The sequence below is a fragment of the Tamandua tetradactyla genome, chromosome 23 (genome assembly GCF_023851605.1).
Source record: "Tamandua tetradactyla isolate mTamTet1 chromosome 23, mTamTet1.pri, whole genome shotgun sequence".
NCBI lineage: Eukaryota > Metazoa > Chordata > Mammalia > Pilosa > Myrmecophagidae > Tamandua > Tamandua tetradactyla.
In genome coordinates, this window is record NC_135349.1 from 26,684,824 (window position 1) to 26,701,856 (window position 17,033).

A 17,033-nucleotide genomic window follows, 5' to 3' on the forward strand; every position below is an offset into this window, starting at 1 on the left:
CCACAGCAGACAGGAAGGACTGAGTCTTCATTGTTATTCAGCCTTTGCTTTCTTTCTAGAGCCAAGAGACAAAGCTGAACTAAAGCAACTGGTGAAGCAGAGAAAGGATTTGCACAGTCCCAGCCACCATATTGCAAAGCAAAGTAAGGAAGGATGAGTTTGATGCTGAGACACAGAAACTTAATAACTGGGAATACTAGGCATAATTAAAACTGTGTGGTATTGGCAGAGAAATGGACAAAATAAAGCAATGTTAGAAAGCCATCTAAACACAGGCTTTCATGTAATAAGGGAGTTGGGAATATGACAGAGGTGACATTATAATTAGTGAGCTATTAGTGCTGAGACAATTCATTATCCACATGGAAAAAGATAAAATTAGATGCCTAACAATACAGCTAATGGAAAAATATATCCCAGATACATTAAAATTATGCATGTGAAAAAGCAATGCAAAATCTTTAGAGGAAATCATAGGAGAATCTTTGTATGAAGTCAGGGCAGAGAAATTTTCCTTAAATACAACACTTACACTACAAAGGAGAATATTGATAGATGCTACTGCATTAAATTAAATTTCTGTATAACAAAGTACATCTTAAACTTGGAAATGACAAGCACAGTTTGAGAGAAGTTATCTGCAAACCATGTAATTTATAAGGGATTAGTACTTGGATATATAAAGAACCCTTACAAATTATTAAGAAACAAACAACCCAATTGACAAAAGACACGGAAAAGTAATTCAAAGAAGAAGACAATCTGATATCCAATTACTATTAAAAAATTCTCAATGCCACTATCAGGTATATACAAAATATAACAGTGAAATATCATTTTGCAATTTTAGATGACATAATCAATGAATCTGGAAACAGTGTTGATGAGAATGGGGAAATGAAAATTCATATTTCTGGTGGGCGTATAAATTGGTAAAATCATGTTGAACTACAATTTGGCATTGCCTAGGAAAGCTGAAGATGTCCATACTCATTAAATAACAATTCCATTCCTGAGTGTTTGTTCTTTTGTACCAAAGGAGAGCTAGACAAGGATGTTTTTCACTTGTCATTATAAGAAAGTAGCAACAACCAATTTTCTTTCAGCTGGAAAATTGTAAATAAATTGTTTTTATTCACAACAGAATATAGTATTGTGATTTAACTGAATGAACAAGATACGCATGTATCAATATAGATGAATTTTTTTAAATAGTAAAAACAAATTTTTAAAAGTTTAAGTGAAGACAAGTTTAAAAGGATATCATGTAAAATTTTAAAACACAAGATTAAATATATATGTACATACATACTTAATATATAGTTTATGCATATATACTAAACGATATTAACACATTTGTGTTTCGTTCATACCAATTCAGTATTGAGGTTACCTCTGGGAAGGAGGGAAGAAGAGAAAAGAGTTACAGATATTGGTTGGGGCGAGTTGAGGACTATTTGTAACATTTTGTTTCTTTAGAATGATTATTAAAGCAATATAGCAAAATGTTAACATCTGTTTAATCTTGGAGAAGAGTATCTAGGTGTCTGACATATTTCTTGTAGTTTAAGAGTTGTATAACTAGACAGAAAAAGTAAAAAGATTAAATGAAGTAATATATTCCAAAACTCTAAGGACACCTTGAGTTATTACCATCATGATTATTAAACTGGATGCCCAAGGTCCTTGATGGACAATCCAAGGCTGTTGGATCCAAAGAGACTGGATGCCATATTTATGGGTGGTCACGCTGGCTGAAAGAGAGTATACCCTAGATGTTTTCCTGAAAAGGTGTCATGTTTAGATACTTCTACTATCTGCTAACACCACCAGTTTAGAACAGCCTTCTCATTTTACAGCTGTGAAAACTAAATTTCGGACAGATATAGTAATCTACGGACCGTAACCCAGTCAAATAGTGTTTCTTCTGGAGCTGGGGTTGTTATTTAATTCTATTCTCAATTGCTTTTCTGGGACAGGATGCAAGCTGGAAGAGGGAGCAGTGCTGTTGGAATAAACCAGATGGGAGTTTGAGCCCAAGCTCATGCAGAATGAAATAAGCTACCCTCCCTCTTGGAGTCTCAGTATCCTCGACAACAGCAGAATTACTGGGGAGATAAAAGTGACTACACAGGGATGCTGTGATGCTTAGGTAAGTTAATGTATAGTACGGCAGCTGGCTTAGACAGATCCCTTGGTGAATTCAGGCTCTTCACTTAATCCTCCTAGGTTAGTGGGCTGTCCAGTAGGTTATCTGCTCTCTTTTTCTTGCCAGAAAAAACCCAAATTTCTCACTCATTTTCATCACCCAGTTGGAATTAACCTTCTTCTGGCTCCAGGACTAAATTGTGACCCAGAGCTGGTCAATTTAAATCATGGGAATTGGTAGCTTGAGGGATGAGAGCATGACCCACACTGCACCAAAATATCAACCTTGGAACTTTCCGTCGCTGGAACTTTTGGGAAAAAGAAACCACCTTTCCCTTAGGATTTGAACTGGTAGGATATGAACCTGGCGCTTTCGCTAGCTATCTTGCCATCATGAGAATAGCGTCTCCTAGAGAATCAAAACACCATCAAAGGAAACAGATATGATAAATGGGAAAAGAACTTTCTGATGACATTATTAAGGCTCCTGGATCTAGCCATGCCTGAAGTATACATGGACTTTTCAGGTGCATGAGCAAATAAATACATGCCCCACTTTCTGTCTTCTTCTTGCCTTTCTGTTTTATTTTTGTTTGTTTTGGCCAGTTTGAGTTGGAGTTTTATGACTTACAACCTAAAGAGTTAAAATCTTTGGTGCCCCAAGGTTTTATTCACATCATTAACTTTAAAATGATGGATGGGATATTAACTGTCCTGCAACCTGGTTCTTGTTTTCCAGGTTAGTATCCCTACCTGCCCACACTGTTTCATTTAGAACAGGATGAAAGTTAAAAGTTCTAGCTCAAGAAATGCTACCAGATGATCTGTTTGGGCGTCAGCCACAGCTTCTCTCTTTCTATAGAAAAACATCTTTTTCATGCAAAGTACATAGGAAGATAGAGAATATTTAGCCCTATAATAATTTTAAGCACCCGAAAGAATAGTGAAGTTGTCATTAACCCCTGATCCCTGCAAGCGTCTGTGAAGTCTTCTTGCTGTGTGGATGAGACAGCCTGACTCCCGGTGTTCAATTAGACGTTTTAGTGCTTGGACACACAGGTAGAGAAGAATAACTTGCCAATCTTGACTGATCCCAGGTCCTTTTAGCCACAAGATTCCTACACTCTTCAGGGCCAGTTTTATTTTATTCCTTAGCCTGGCCTGCCCAGGTAAGTGGCAACTTTTCCACCCCTGGAAGATGGAATGATTTTTGCTTACCAGAGATTGTGTCCCTGAGATGGGCCTTGATAACTGAGGCTGCAGCTCTTCTGCAGTATACAGTTTAAGGTCATGGGCTTTGCAGTCAGAAAAGCCTGGGTCCCAATAATGTTGTTTTCACCACAGATCCTGCCTTTCTGAGGCCCAGCTTCTGTATAATGAAGCTGCTGTGAGGATTAATGGAGACCACAGAGGGAAAGCAATTAGCACACAGCCTGGCATGCTGCAAGCACTGAAAATGTTCATTGTTATTATAATAATGACAATAATTGTCTCACTTTTCTCCATTCCTGCATTGCTCCTTGTCTCTCTTTGCAAGGATCACCAGGAGAGTCCTTAAACTGAGGAAAGAGCCAGTGGTCTTCTGTTTGGAGGTTGCCAGGAGGGGGCAAGAGGAGGAGACTGGGTCCCACTTGAAGTCAAACTGAGAGGGGCAGGTGCTGATAGGGGCAGCCAGTTTCCCCAGATGAAGGTCAAGGTCAGGGGTATGTGGAAAGGAGAAGGGGATCCCAGGGACACAGCTGGGTAATGAGAGGTGACCTCTTGGAACTGGCATTCATGCCATCTCAGTCCATAACTGGTGCAGTCAGTCCACAGAAAGCCCCAGCGGTCACTGGCACCTCTGCTGTAGAGGGCCCCTCGGCCACAGCTCTCCTGGGTCTTATCATTCCACTCCCTGCTCTGACAGAGCCATTTGTTACTGACACAAACAGATCAACAACTGCAGGCAGCTGAGCTGAAGGGAATGAGAGCCTAGTCACAGCATCAATTTCCCTAGAAATCCATTCCCTGCCCAACCCAGACATAGCTTGATGGGGCTGGGGGTGGGTGGGAGCTGGGCCCTTGGGGTCCAAGAAGTAACGGGGGAGGTCTTGGTAGTGTTCAAATGTGTAGTGGGTACAAATCTCATCTTACAATCTCAGGAGTGTAAGAAATAGAATCTAAAAATCTGTGTAAATGAGCTTGACTCAGATGGTAGAGACTGAACTTCAGTCAGTCTGATAGTCTCCCTTTCCCTAGGGTCATGTCTATGTTGGGAGGTGCCAAGACCTCAGCAGGAGTCAGTGGGAGGGGAGAGGGAGGGAGCATTTGGTCTTCTTGTTGTCACCTCTCTCTCTTGGTTTCTCCTGTAATACGTGTGTCCCATATTCAATCCATATAGGTATGGCTGGGTCTTCCTTCATACCCAACTACGAGGCTTTTGAGTTCCAATTTTCTGTGCCATCCTTAGGGCACATGGAAGCATTCTATGGTTCTCATTCTATGCAGGGTCCAAGGGCAGCCCTGTGAGCCTGTCTCAGGTCCATTTTCACAGACTCTCCACTCAGATTATTTTTTCACTTCCACTTGGTCTGATTCACGAAGGTCTTGGGTCCATATTGTGTATCTTTAATTCTGGATAGAGAGTACAGAGCCTCTCTTCTCGTGAGTCCCTACAGTTATCTTAGAATTTTATAATTCCCCAACTCCTACCTTGAACTTGGCTTTCGGAGGAGGGCACATGGCCGTTCTTGTTCTCTTACTTTAGCAGTTAGCTTTAGATATTAATTTGGCCAAGTGATGTTGCTGTGATCTTAAATAATTATCGTATGAATTCTTCTATGGCTGATTACACCTGTGGTTGGTTAAGGGGAGTGCCTTCCTCAATGAGTGAGGCTTAGAAGGACAAATCAGAAGAGAGCAGCTCAGCAGCTCAGCACAACTCAGCTTAGAGCTCAGAGTAGATCTAGACCCAGACATTTGTGTTAGGTTGGGGGAACAGGGAAGGTCACCATGACTCGAGCTGTGTAAAATGTGCTGCCCCTTCTAGACGTCATCTAACCCCCTTGCTTAAAAACCACCTGCACCAGGACCCAGGGACGAACTCATAACTCCCTACCTGGAGTTCTGTGAGCTCTGACCAGGAGTGCAGGAATAAACTCGCTCACTGTAAGGTTTTTTGATCTGCCTCTTCTCTCTTTAGCCTCCTAAACCTTAGAATTTGGAACTAAAGAAAAGAATTGCCCTGGGGAAAGCCATTTGTACCCAGAAGCTGGTAGGGAAGGCCAGCAGATGTTGCCATGTACCTTCCCATGTGACAGAGAAAGCCAAAGGAAAGCCAGCTGCCTTTCCTCCAAAGAACTGTAAATTTGTAACTAAATAAATCCCCTTTATAAAAGCCTGTCCATTTATGGTATATTGTATTTGGCAAACTTAGCAAAGAAAAACAGTTGCTAAAGTCACACTATCTATTTCTCTTTCCTCTTTCTTCCTCCAAGCTTGGGTAAATATTTACCTAGTCTGGGGAGTATGTCTTTTTGTTTTTTGAAGAGTAATCCTAGGAAATGCCTCTTTTGTATGTATCATCTAAGGTCTTGGCTTTTGACTTTTCTGTTCTTTGTACTTGAGGCTGTCAGAACTGTGACATCCTTCCTCTGAGTCTGGGTGTTGGCCACCAAAGCTGAATAATGAATGAAGGAAAAGTTATGGAGGAACAAGAAATTCTTGAGGGGAAAAAAGTGCATTAAGTTAACATATCAGAGTATTATTCCACCAGAGTCTGAGAAAGGCTTGACACAGCAGACAAAGAAACCTTGTTTTTACATTGGACGTCAGTTCCTGGACGTGGCTTGGGTTTCTGTGAAAGAAGGATCAATTTTCGCTCAAATGATATAATTATAATTACATCCATAAATAATCTCATTTTCTACCAGTGGGATGTATTTCACATTTATTTTGGAAACACTGTTATGGCAGAAATCCCTCTGATGTAGAAAGCAAGAATCCACATTCTGAGTGTGAAGTGAGTTGACCACATCACTTGCTATGAAGCTGGACTCTCTGGGTTTGAAGACCTGTCACTAAATCTATGACCAAGAACAAGTTATTTAGTCTGTTTCATGTCTCAAAAATCCCACCTATAAAATGCCGTTTATCATAGAGTCTGATCCCTGCAGTTATCATGAAAATTAAATGAGAGATAATACATACATGTGCTTAGATCCATGCCTGGAACACAGTAAGTGTTCAGTTAATATTCAGTATTACTGACAAGCAGCAATGCCTCTTGATCACCAAGGTTTCAGTCTCTGGAGGTGTAGTTTTCTCACCTTAAAAACTTCCACCCTGTAAATCAAGTATTAGATACTTTCTGGCCTTTGATCCTCAGTCTTTTGTTTTCTCTTCAGAATCTGTGTTTTTCCAGCTCTCTGACCAGTAGTCTATTTGACCATGGACAGGGGCACCTGTGGGCCACCTCCTCTTTGTTCCTCTCTTCTGAGTAACTGACTCCTGGTTGTGTCTCTTTGTCTCACATTTGACCCCAGCTTGTTCTCCCTGCTTCTCTGGGACTCAGTTTCTTTCCACTCCCATGTGCAGCAGACTCTCAATTTCCTTCCTCCAGAAGTTCAAACTTACCTGCTGTGCTTGCCATGGGAAGATGAGTACCTCCAAAGTACTTGTGACTGTCCTCAAAACTTCTTAAAAGCACCCCATAATCTGGGCCTTTCTGGTTAGTTCTCATGGCTGAGACAGGATAATTGTTTATTAAACCCTTCCCCTGGTTTGTTTCTTAGCATAGCCAGCATGTGACCAGGGGTTTGAGTTTTGGCCAAAGGATATGAGCTACATCCAAGTTTGGACCATAAAGCCCTTTCATGCCTCCTTGTCCATGCTCTTTGCCCTTCCCTCAGCTTGATGTAGTTGAGCACAGTGTCCGTGAAAGGCAAGAGCTGGAGATGGCAGAGCCACAACATGGAAGAAGTCCGGGTCCTTGAACTCTCTTGAAGGACTGATGTAAAACTAAGAACAGCTTCTTTGGGCTGAATGAGGCATTAACTTTAATCGTGCTAAGCCACTGAAGTGTAAAGTATTGTTTGATAGAGTAAGTACCCTTAATCTAAATAATCTGCTTGCGTTGCCCAAGATCTAGTGGTATATTTTATCTTCAGCAGCCTCTCCAGTGGTTTTATTTCCCATGGATCTCATTCCACCCAGCTTCCAAAGCAATAATCTAAATAATCAAAATTGACCAGGCTTATGTACCTGTTTTAAGAACCTTCAATTAAACCTACAGATTAGAAAGTCCAAATCCTTGGCATGGCACACCCAACATTTTATTATGTGTTCCTTCCTACCTCTCCTATTGGTCTTACCAGTGCACCCTTAAAAGTCTTAAAAATTAATCAGAGCTTGCCAAAATACAACTTTCCATGCCACAGAGAACATAATTATTTCTTGTGGTTTAAGGAGACAAATATGGGAAATTCCAGTGACACAGGAAGGTAAGTTGTGATTTCATTGAGTTTAAAGAATGACTGTGTTTGTAAAGGTCAACCCAATTCATACACCGAGCCCCTAGTTGCGTTTATACCCACCAATTTATAACATTTGCTACCAAAAAGTCTTACAATACATAACATATGGAACAGATGTAATGACAGTCATACATAAGATATTATTAATGAGTGATATGTAGTTAGTTAACCTGTGGAATCATTGCTGCCTTAGAAAATGATCTTTAGGCATCCTCATGTTATTTGCTTATTACTTTACCTTGGTTATAGCCATTCTAAAATTTCGTCTATTTGACAAATCACCCTTTTCTTTTAGGTCATCATTTCTTTGCCTTGGATACCTTCCCTACCTTGTCCTTTAGCAAATGCCCTAGTATCTTTCAAAGCTCACTTAGGGTTTCAGCCTCCAAGTCCACTTCCTCCCAAAGCAAGTTAGTTAAGTCCTTCGCTATTGAATTCTCTTCGTTTAAATTCTCTGCTTAGGACATTATATTTTAGTGGTTTGGTTATGTATCTGTGTCTCTTGCCAATTAATGAGCTCAGAGGAGAATATTTGTATTCATACAGCAGGTCCTATACAAATACTGAATGGTTCAATAAGTAGGGACTCAATTCATCTAAAGTACTGGCCATTATATGTTGACATCCACCTTGTTGGCAGAGCAGAGTTGCTTGGAATGTTCTCTCACTGTCCAGGAAGACTAGGGCTGTGGTGTGGAAAAGGAAGACATTTATTCTGGGTGCTCTGGAGGTCAAAACTAGGACAGGTCACTGGAATGATGTGGAACTTAACATCCATTCAGTTAAAGAAGACACTTTTCCCTATTCACTAAAATTATGTTTTTTTAAAATTGATATATTTCAAATATTAGAGAAGTTCATAAAATAAAATAATGTCCTACCATGCTGATGGTGCATCTACTATCAGTATGCAGTAGATGATAACATTTTGCCATACTTACTTCAGGCTTCTTTGTTAAATATGTTTTAGAGATGGAATTAAAGATTCCCCTCTCTTACCCATTCCACCCTCTCTTCTCAGAGGCAACACAACCTTGAGGTTGGATCCTTACCATACATTTTCCTGTACTTTGTCATATTCAATATGTATTATTTTTATGAAGTCTGTGTACACATATATAGAATTATATTGTATGTATCAATATTGTGTGTTTTGAGACTTATCCATGTAGTTATATGTCATTTTAATGAATTCATTCAAATTGCTGAAAACCCCCCACCACCTCCAGCATGGATAAAGCATAGTTTATTATGTATTTGCTTACTTAGAGATATTTGCTTCCATTTTTCATTATTACAACCCAGTTATGCAAAATATCTTTGTCCATACTTCTTTGCATAACACAAGGTAACTCATTCTAACGATCAGAGCTGTCTAACTGTAGAACTGGAAGCTTTGAGAGGCAAAGGGCTTCTAGTCCCTGGAGTTGATAATGGAAAAGTTATCAAGGAATACTGTATAGGGGGTTCCTTCACTGGTTTTAAAGTTGAACCCAGCGATTCTAAATTCCCTTCCAACTCTGAAGCTCAGGGCTTCTGTGACTTCAGGAGGGAAAGCATTAAATAAGCAAGTCATAAGACTTTCTTTGAATTATGGAGTTACAGGGTAGAAGCAACAAAAGCTATTCATGGGAGCCATAACTGGAAGGGCATTCAGCTTATTTATCGGTGAGTTCCAACCTGGTATGCTCCAACGAGACATGGTGAAACTCTCACTATGTTAGGCACTGATCATGAAGTTATTCAAAATATTTTTCAGCATCTATTTATGTGTCAGGTACTATTTAAAGTGCAAGGCATATATGGTGAAGAAAACAAAGACCCTTAAAGTGTTTATGATCATAGATAAATACATAATGTAATGTCTAATGTTTTGGAGAAAAATAAAGCAGAGTAGGAGATAGAGAATGAAAGAGGGTGTTATTTTATGAGGATGTTCAGGAAAGTACTGCTGTCTGAAATATTTCATTTAATTGGTTGATAATGTCCCCACTTTAAAGATGAGGCAACTTAGACTCAGGGAGGTTAAGTGATTTCCAAAGTGCCATACAGTGGGGGCGCAACAGAGATTCAAACTTAAGTCTTTTGATTCCAAATTTCTCTTGTGTTCCACAAAGCTGTACTGCCCCTATTTTTGTTTAAAGATAAGCTAGCTTAAAGATGATGCTTTACTGTTTATAAATTATATTATTTGCTTTGCTTACTGAGGCCCAAAGAAGTTAAATAATTAGTTCAAGCAGGATAGTGGCAGTGTAGAGGTTGCAACTGAATTCTACTCTGTTGCTCTTTCTATTCTACAGCATAAAATATTTCCTCTTCAGATAAAACCCTGGTCAGCTACTTAAATTTACATAGTGCTAGAGAGCCTTATGTTTACTCTCCCAAGAAACCTCACAGATGTGAGAGTCAGTACTCTTAGAGGCAGCGTCTCCTTTAGACCCCATCCACAATAGCCACCCATTTCCTAGCGGGGGGCTAGGCCCCATAGGGCCCCTTCAAGCCTCCTGCCACTGGATAAATCAACTAACTGTGGAGAGTTAATTTGTCCGACTATAAAGTGCATTCAATAAGCGTAAAACAAATCTAATTGGTTCTCTTCCATACAAATTTAATCATACTATAAAACGTGATCAATGCAAATAAAAACCATTGAGTAGGTTAAGTGTTGAGGATCCATAAAGAGGGAAAAATGGTCTATGCGCATAATCATAGGAATCAAAATCTGGATGTGTAGTCACTTGAGAATTAATCATCTCATGTGCTGGAGTTGACAATAGCTGGGCTTTGTTGAAGGAACACTGAAAATTCCCTTCTTTTGTTCCAATTGTGTGGAGGAGATAATTTCCTCATTGATCTAGGGGCGCATGTGTTATCAGCCAATATGTTCAAGATAATATTCATGGGATGCAGGTTTCCTGCGTCTGCAGACTACACATTGCGTGCAGGCTGTGACCAAACTTTTTGTCCTGGGACTGACTGTTCATGTTGTAGATAGAGTCTGGGCTTTGTGGAATGGTGCACTTCTCAAAGGGTTAAAGGGTTAAATGATGGGGGGGGGGGGGCGGGGAACTGGGGTGGTCACAGAGCCTCTTGTGAATAATTTGGGAAAGACAAAGCTGGGTAGACTCTAGTGATTTCTAAAACATTCAAACTCAAACTTTATCTTACTATTACTCATTATTGGAAGAGCAAATGGATACATTCATTTCATTCATCTTTGTCTGCCTAACATAGGGATTTTGGTTTCTGGAATCACAGGGTCCTCACCTGGAAATTCATTCCTGTCTGAACTCTGAACAGGACCTAGGGTGGGTGTCCCTGCAGTCAGCCTTACTGCCATAGGATATTTACTTGGGGCAGCCTGCCTAGGGTACTTGATTGTGCTTCTATTGTGCATTCTGATCAAAGCCGTTGTGACTCTCATGCCAAATCAGACAGTCCAATGGAACCAGGACCCTGATACCTGTGAATTCTGAGCATCATCATGGCCTGGAATGGACAGAGGCTGCTTTCCATGCACCTGGCTCTTTGATGTGGACCTTATGTTCATTGCCATGTTGACTGCTGTACATAACTTCTTTCTCTTCTTTCCACTTCTTTTCCTGCCTCTACTGTGAGCAACCCTGCCATCCTAACTGTGGCATAATCCGTATTGCCACCAAAATCCATTCTCTTCCCACTCTAATAAAACCGTAGACATATGGATGCCCTACCAGGGCCTGCAATCCTGAGCCTCCTTTGCAATTAGGGGTGACCTTGTGTTTATGTCCTCTTTCAGTGGAATATAAACAGATGTGACGTGAGCCACTTTCAGTTCTGACTCATCAAACCACCAATATGCGTGCTACCTTGGAGTATACAAGGCGGCAAAGCCACCATGAGCCTGTTCCCAGAAAGTGACTGAGGAGCAAAGTTCCTTGCCCACATGAAATACCCATCTGAGACTGGCAATGTGAAGGAGAAATATATTTCCACTCTGTTTGAGCCTTTATATCTTTGGATCTTTTAGTTACAGCACTTTAGCTTACCCTAGCAAATAGACTCCATCATGCCTCATCTCTGTAGCTATGTCTAATTTGCATATTCAGGTCCTACACAAAGTGACCAGTCCTACTGCCAACTGAACATCTAGTTATTTGCTCTGACCCATTTTCTATTTCTCTGCCATTAATGGAAGTAACTTTTTTTTTTTTAAAAAAGAGTACAAACCAATACATGCATGCATGCTTATCATACAAAATCAGACAAAGATATATACAAAGAATAAAGTGCAAACCATTATTAATTACACTATCCAGAGATAACCAACCTCAACCTTTTTTTTCTGTGAATACACATTTACAAAAAGTCTTTTACTGAAGTATAATATACATAAAGAAAAAGGCATGTATCATAAATGGGTGGCTGGCAGAATTTCTATAAGGTAAATACACCCTTGTAACCCATATACATAAAGAAACAGAACATTCTTGCATTCAAGAAACCGTCCTCTTTCCCCCTTCTGATTGTTATTTTCAAAGGTAAATGCAATATTTTTTTTAAAAAACAAAACTTCAACGAAACATGTTTTGTAAACTGATTTTAAAAAGTTAACATGTCACATTTTTCATGTCATACTTACAGACACCCATCGTGATCATTATATATTAACGATATCCCATTTAATTAAAACATTATATTTATTTACCATTGTACATTTTGTTTGTCTGTTTTGTCATTGAAAACAATGAGGATTCTTGTATATACATATTTTTTTCATTTTTAAATTAGAAAAAATTTTTAATGATATATATTATATATTCACACACCACATAATCATCCAAAGTGTATAATGCAATCAATGGTTCACAATATCATCATATAGCTGTGCATTTATCATCACAATGAACTTTTTCTCTTTTGTGAAAAATAATATATATACAAAAATGCAATACATTTCAAAACACATTGCAACAATTAGTTGTAGAACAGATTTCAGAGTTTGGTATGGGTTATAATTCCACAATTTTAGGTTTTTACTTCTAGCTGCCCTAAGATACTGGAGACTAAAAGAAGAATCAATATAATGATTCAGCAATCATAGTCATTTGTCAAACACTACATTCTCTGTATAATTCCACCATCACCTTTGATCTTCCTCTCATTCTTTAGGGGTATTTGGGTTATGCCCATTCTAATTTTTTCATGTTGAAAGAGACTGTGGATAATATGGGATAGGGTGATGGAACTAGTTGATGTTCTGGAGAGGCTGAACCCTCTGCATTTCAGGACTTATCTGGTCCAGGGACCCATCTGGAGGTTGTATGTTTCTGGAAAATTTCCCTTGTGCATGGTACCTTTGTAGAACCTTATATAATGCCCTAAGGTGCTCTTTAAGATTGGCTGGAATGGTTTTGGTTGGGGTTTGGCAAGCTATGATAAGTAGCAATGTCTAACTAAAGCTTGCATAAGAGTGACCTCCAAAGTAGCCTCTTGACTCTATTTGAACTCTCAGCCACTGATACCTTATTTGTTACACTTCTTATCCCCCTTTTGGTCAGAATGGAATTGTTGATTCCATGGTATCAGGGAAAGGTTAATCCCTGGGAGTCATCTTCCTTGCTGGCAGGGAGACTTCCACCCCTGGATGTCATGTCCTATAGTGGGGAGGTCAATGATTTCACTTGCAGAGTTAGGCTTAGAGAGAGGCCACATCTGAGCAACAAAAGTGGTCCTCCGAAAGTAACTCTTAGGCATACCTATAGAAAGGCAAAGCTTCTCTTCTACATAGATAAGCTTCACAAGAGCAAGCCTCAAGATCAAGGGTGTGGCCTATTGGTGGGTGTCCCTAATGTTTGACACAGTACCAGGGGTTTCACTGGTGGTAAAGTTTAATTGTTCCAAAGGGACTTTGCCAATACTTTTTGATTATCTGCTTAACATACTCTGGGATGTATCCAGGCATTATATTATGCTATACAGGATTAAAGGCTTTCATTTCTATTCTGGGTTCCCTGTGTTTGGATTGTTTAAATGATCTATCCAGACAGGTTGAGTTAGATTATGTGCTACAGAAAATTTAGGCTTTCTTCCTTTGGTCTCAAAGAGTAAATGAAAGTTCTAAAATATAGGGCGGGCCGCGGTGGCTCAGCGGGCAAGAGTGCTTGCCTGCCATGCCGGAGGACCTCGGTTCGATTCCCGGCCCCAGCCCATGTAAAAAAAAAAACAAACAAACAAACAAAATATAATAAAACAAGAAAATGTTTCCCTTTCTTCCTCCCTTCCTTCCTTCCATCCTTCCTTCCTTCTCTCTGTCTTTCCTTCCCTTCCTTCCTCTCTCTTAAAAAAAAAAAAAAAAAAAAAAAAAAAAAAAATATAGACAATATCTTCCTTACCCCTTATATTCTAAATTACCTTAATCTCAATCTGATCAGCTTCATTCTTACCTCTAAATACTGGGCTACACATATGTAAAACAGCCTCCCAAATTCCAGAAATAGCAATTACCACTCTGGGCTAAATGTGACTGCTTTAAGAGCTTACAATCTAGACCCACCTTTCTTATAAGTATTTTCTAAATGAGACCATATAATATTTGCTTTTGTGTTTCTGGTTTATTTGCCTCACCCAATGTCCCATACGTTCATTCACAACATTGCATGCCTCACAACTTCATTCTTGTTTGTAGCAGCACAATATTTGATCATAGGAATATGCCATCATTTGCCAAACTACCTCTCAGTCAGTACCTCCTTCAGCCACCTCCATTCATTGGGTATCGTGTATAATGTCCAAAGTCAACAGTCCATCAACAGTCTCAGTTTTAGGTAATTTCATTGTTCCCAAGAGAAAGATAATCAGTGAACACACCCTTGCCAAATAGAATATTTTTGCATTTTCCCTTAAAATTGCAGCAGAAAAGTTGGGTTTCTAGACCAAAAGTATAAACACTTCAGGGCTTCTGAAAAACTTATTTTCAATTTTCCCAATAGAAAGATTGCAAGAATCAATATTCCCATTTTCTCACATCTTCAGAAACGTACTGCACTTATGTATCTGATGCCTTGTGTAGCAGCTTATATTGGGCTATTGTCTATTGTTTTGGGCTTCCCCAAACATTTCTGCCTCATTTTTGTTTTTCTGTTCATAGTCCCTGACCCTTTTAACAACTGGGTCATGTGACCCAGACCTGGCAATGGCACATGATCCAAGCAGGACCAATCAGAGTTCTTCCCTGGAATTTATACACAACAATAGAAGAGAACCTTTTCTATTGGCTTAGTTTTGGTAAGCTGGGAGGACATGAATTTGGGACTATCTGTGGCCCTCCTTTCCGTGATATGGAGATATTATATTGTTTGTTTGTTTTTAGAATGAAACTAGAAACAAGAAGAAATAACATATAGACTTTGAAGGAAAAGGAATAGAGAGTTTGTGTAAGGTTGAGTTTCTGAGGCTCTGGTTTTGGTGGATCTTTGGTAACATAAAAACTTGGTTTTGAGAAGAAATTGTCTTTTTGCTTAACATTATCTAGATTTGTTTTTATTACCTACAGCTGAAAGAGCTGTGACAATCACATATTTCTCACACAAAAGAGGGAGGAGATTTTCTGACATGAGAATTGTACTACTTACAGAAGTCACATTGGAAAGAAAGATTAATCTAATCACCTCCAGTCTTCAAAACCAAAGTTAGTCAATTGGGGAGGAGAACATCCACTTATATTACTCTGGTGATGATTTCTGAAAGTCCTTGCAGGTTGCTACTCAAATGTGAGGGTTTAAGCCTTTAGAACTTCCCAAGGAGGTAGGATTTCTTGAACAGTGTGCCAGCTGTGGTATTATCCCAGCAAAATGAGGACTCACATCTGGTCTTAACTTCTTCTCATCTCCAAAGATGAAGCTGGGGACTTTAGTGCAGTTTCAGAGGCCACCATTAAGGGTTCAGGACAGAGAGTGAGGCCAAACATATGTGGAGGGCTAGTGGAAGTGTAAGCAAATGATCTGGTGAGGTGTATGTATGTGTGTATGTGAATAAATGTTTATGTGTATATAAGTGTGTATGGGTGTGTATGTGGGTGTTTGTGCATGCATTTATTGAACGGTATGTGTTCATGTGTGCGTGGTATGTGTATTTGTGTACATGCATGTGTGTGGTATGTGTATGTGTGTGGTGTGTGTATTTGTGCATTGTGTATGAGTGCATGTATATATGTATGTGTGTATGTGCATTGTGTATGAGTGTATGTATGTGTATGTTTATGTGTATTTGGGCATGCACACATGTATGTTTATATGAGTGTGTATGAATGTATGTGTGTACACACATGTATTTGTGTGCATATGCACATGTATGAATATATGTGTAGGTGTGTATTGTGTGGTGTGTGTATATATGTGTGTATATGTGTATGCATGTGCTTATGTGTGTATGAATGCTTGTGCATTTATGCATGTGTATGAATATGTGCAGCTATGTATGAATGAATGTGTATGTGTGTGTATGAGAGTGTATGTGCACGTATTTATTTCACGGTGTGTGTGGTGTGTATGCATGTTTGTGTGTATGCATATGTATGGTGTATGTATATATGTATTGGGTGTGAGTGTGTGTTTATGTGTGTGTATGTGTATACATTTTGGGCCCTTGTATGTGTATGGGTATATGAGTGTAGGTTGCATGCCTGCATATGTGTATATGTGTGTGTATGAATATATGTGTATATATGTATGTGTGTGCATATGTTCACGTAAGAATGTATGTTTATGTGTGCATAGTGGTGTGTGTGTGTGTGTGTGGGTAGAGTTATAGTTGTACATCTTGGCAGGCCTTGGAGAAACATCTTATCACCAGGAACCCAGCTGAAACTCCAAGAGAGTCCTGGTCTTCAGCTTGACCTACAGCTGAAAGAGCTGTGACAAAGGAGCATCCTTTTCCAGAGCTGCTCTGAATAATTTGGGAGGTTCACTAGGCTGGGGCTGAGGAGCAGAGAAGAGAAAAGGGCAGGCCTGCATGCTTGGAGGTTATGGCCCAAAGCAGGATCACAGTTATGTCACCTCATGGGCAACAACCAGCCCATCCCGGTTCAGAGCCACATCATCTTCATCTCTAAAATGGACATAATAAAACCTACCATAGTAGATGGCAACTTATTAACTAGACTCAAAATCCTGGGAGCCAGATCTTCATCTGGGAATGGTACCAAGGGGATGGGAGTTGCTACACAGTCACATTAACATGGGAGATGGGGCTCAGGTTTCTCTCAACAAACTGCATTCACAGTCCAGGGCGTTCATAATTGCTATTTCTGCTGTTTGAAACACCCTTCCCCTTCCTTGGCAAGCTTCCATTTATCCTTCAGATCTCAGTTTAAGTGCTATTTCTTCTGGGAAG

At 39.6% G+C, this 17,033-nt stretch overlaps 1 long non-coding RNA gene across 4 annotated transcripts in view; it reads left to right on the forward strand.

Annotated features, from left to right (window-relative positions):
• The window catches only part of LOC143667340 (uncharacterized), a 172,636-nt gene that overhangs the window by 61,687 nt on the left and 93,916 nt on the right, over positions 1 to 17,033 (forward strand). For 3 of the 4 annotated variants that reach the window (XR_013167995.1, XR_013167998.1, XR_013167997.1), the window contains exon 2: positions 1,980 to 2,152. This is a non-coding gene — a long non-coding RNA (uncharacterized LOC143667340). Of the gene's footprint in view, positions 1 to 61; positions 144 to 1,979; positions 2,153 to 17,033 lie in introns of those variants that run through there. The other variant, XR_013167996.1, reaches the window with a different exon arrangement.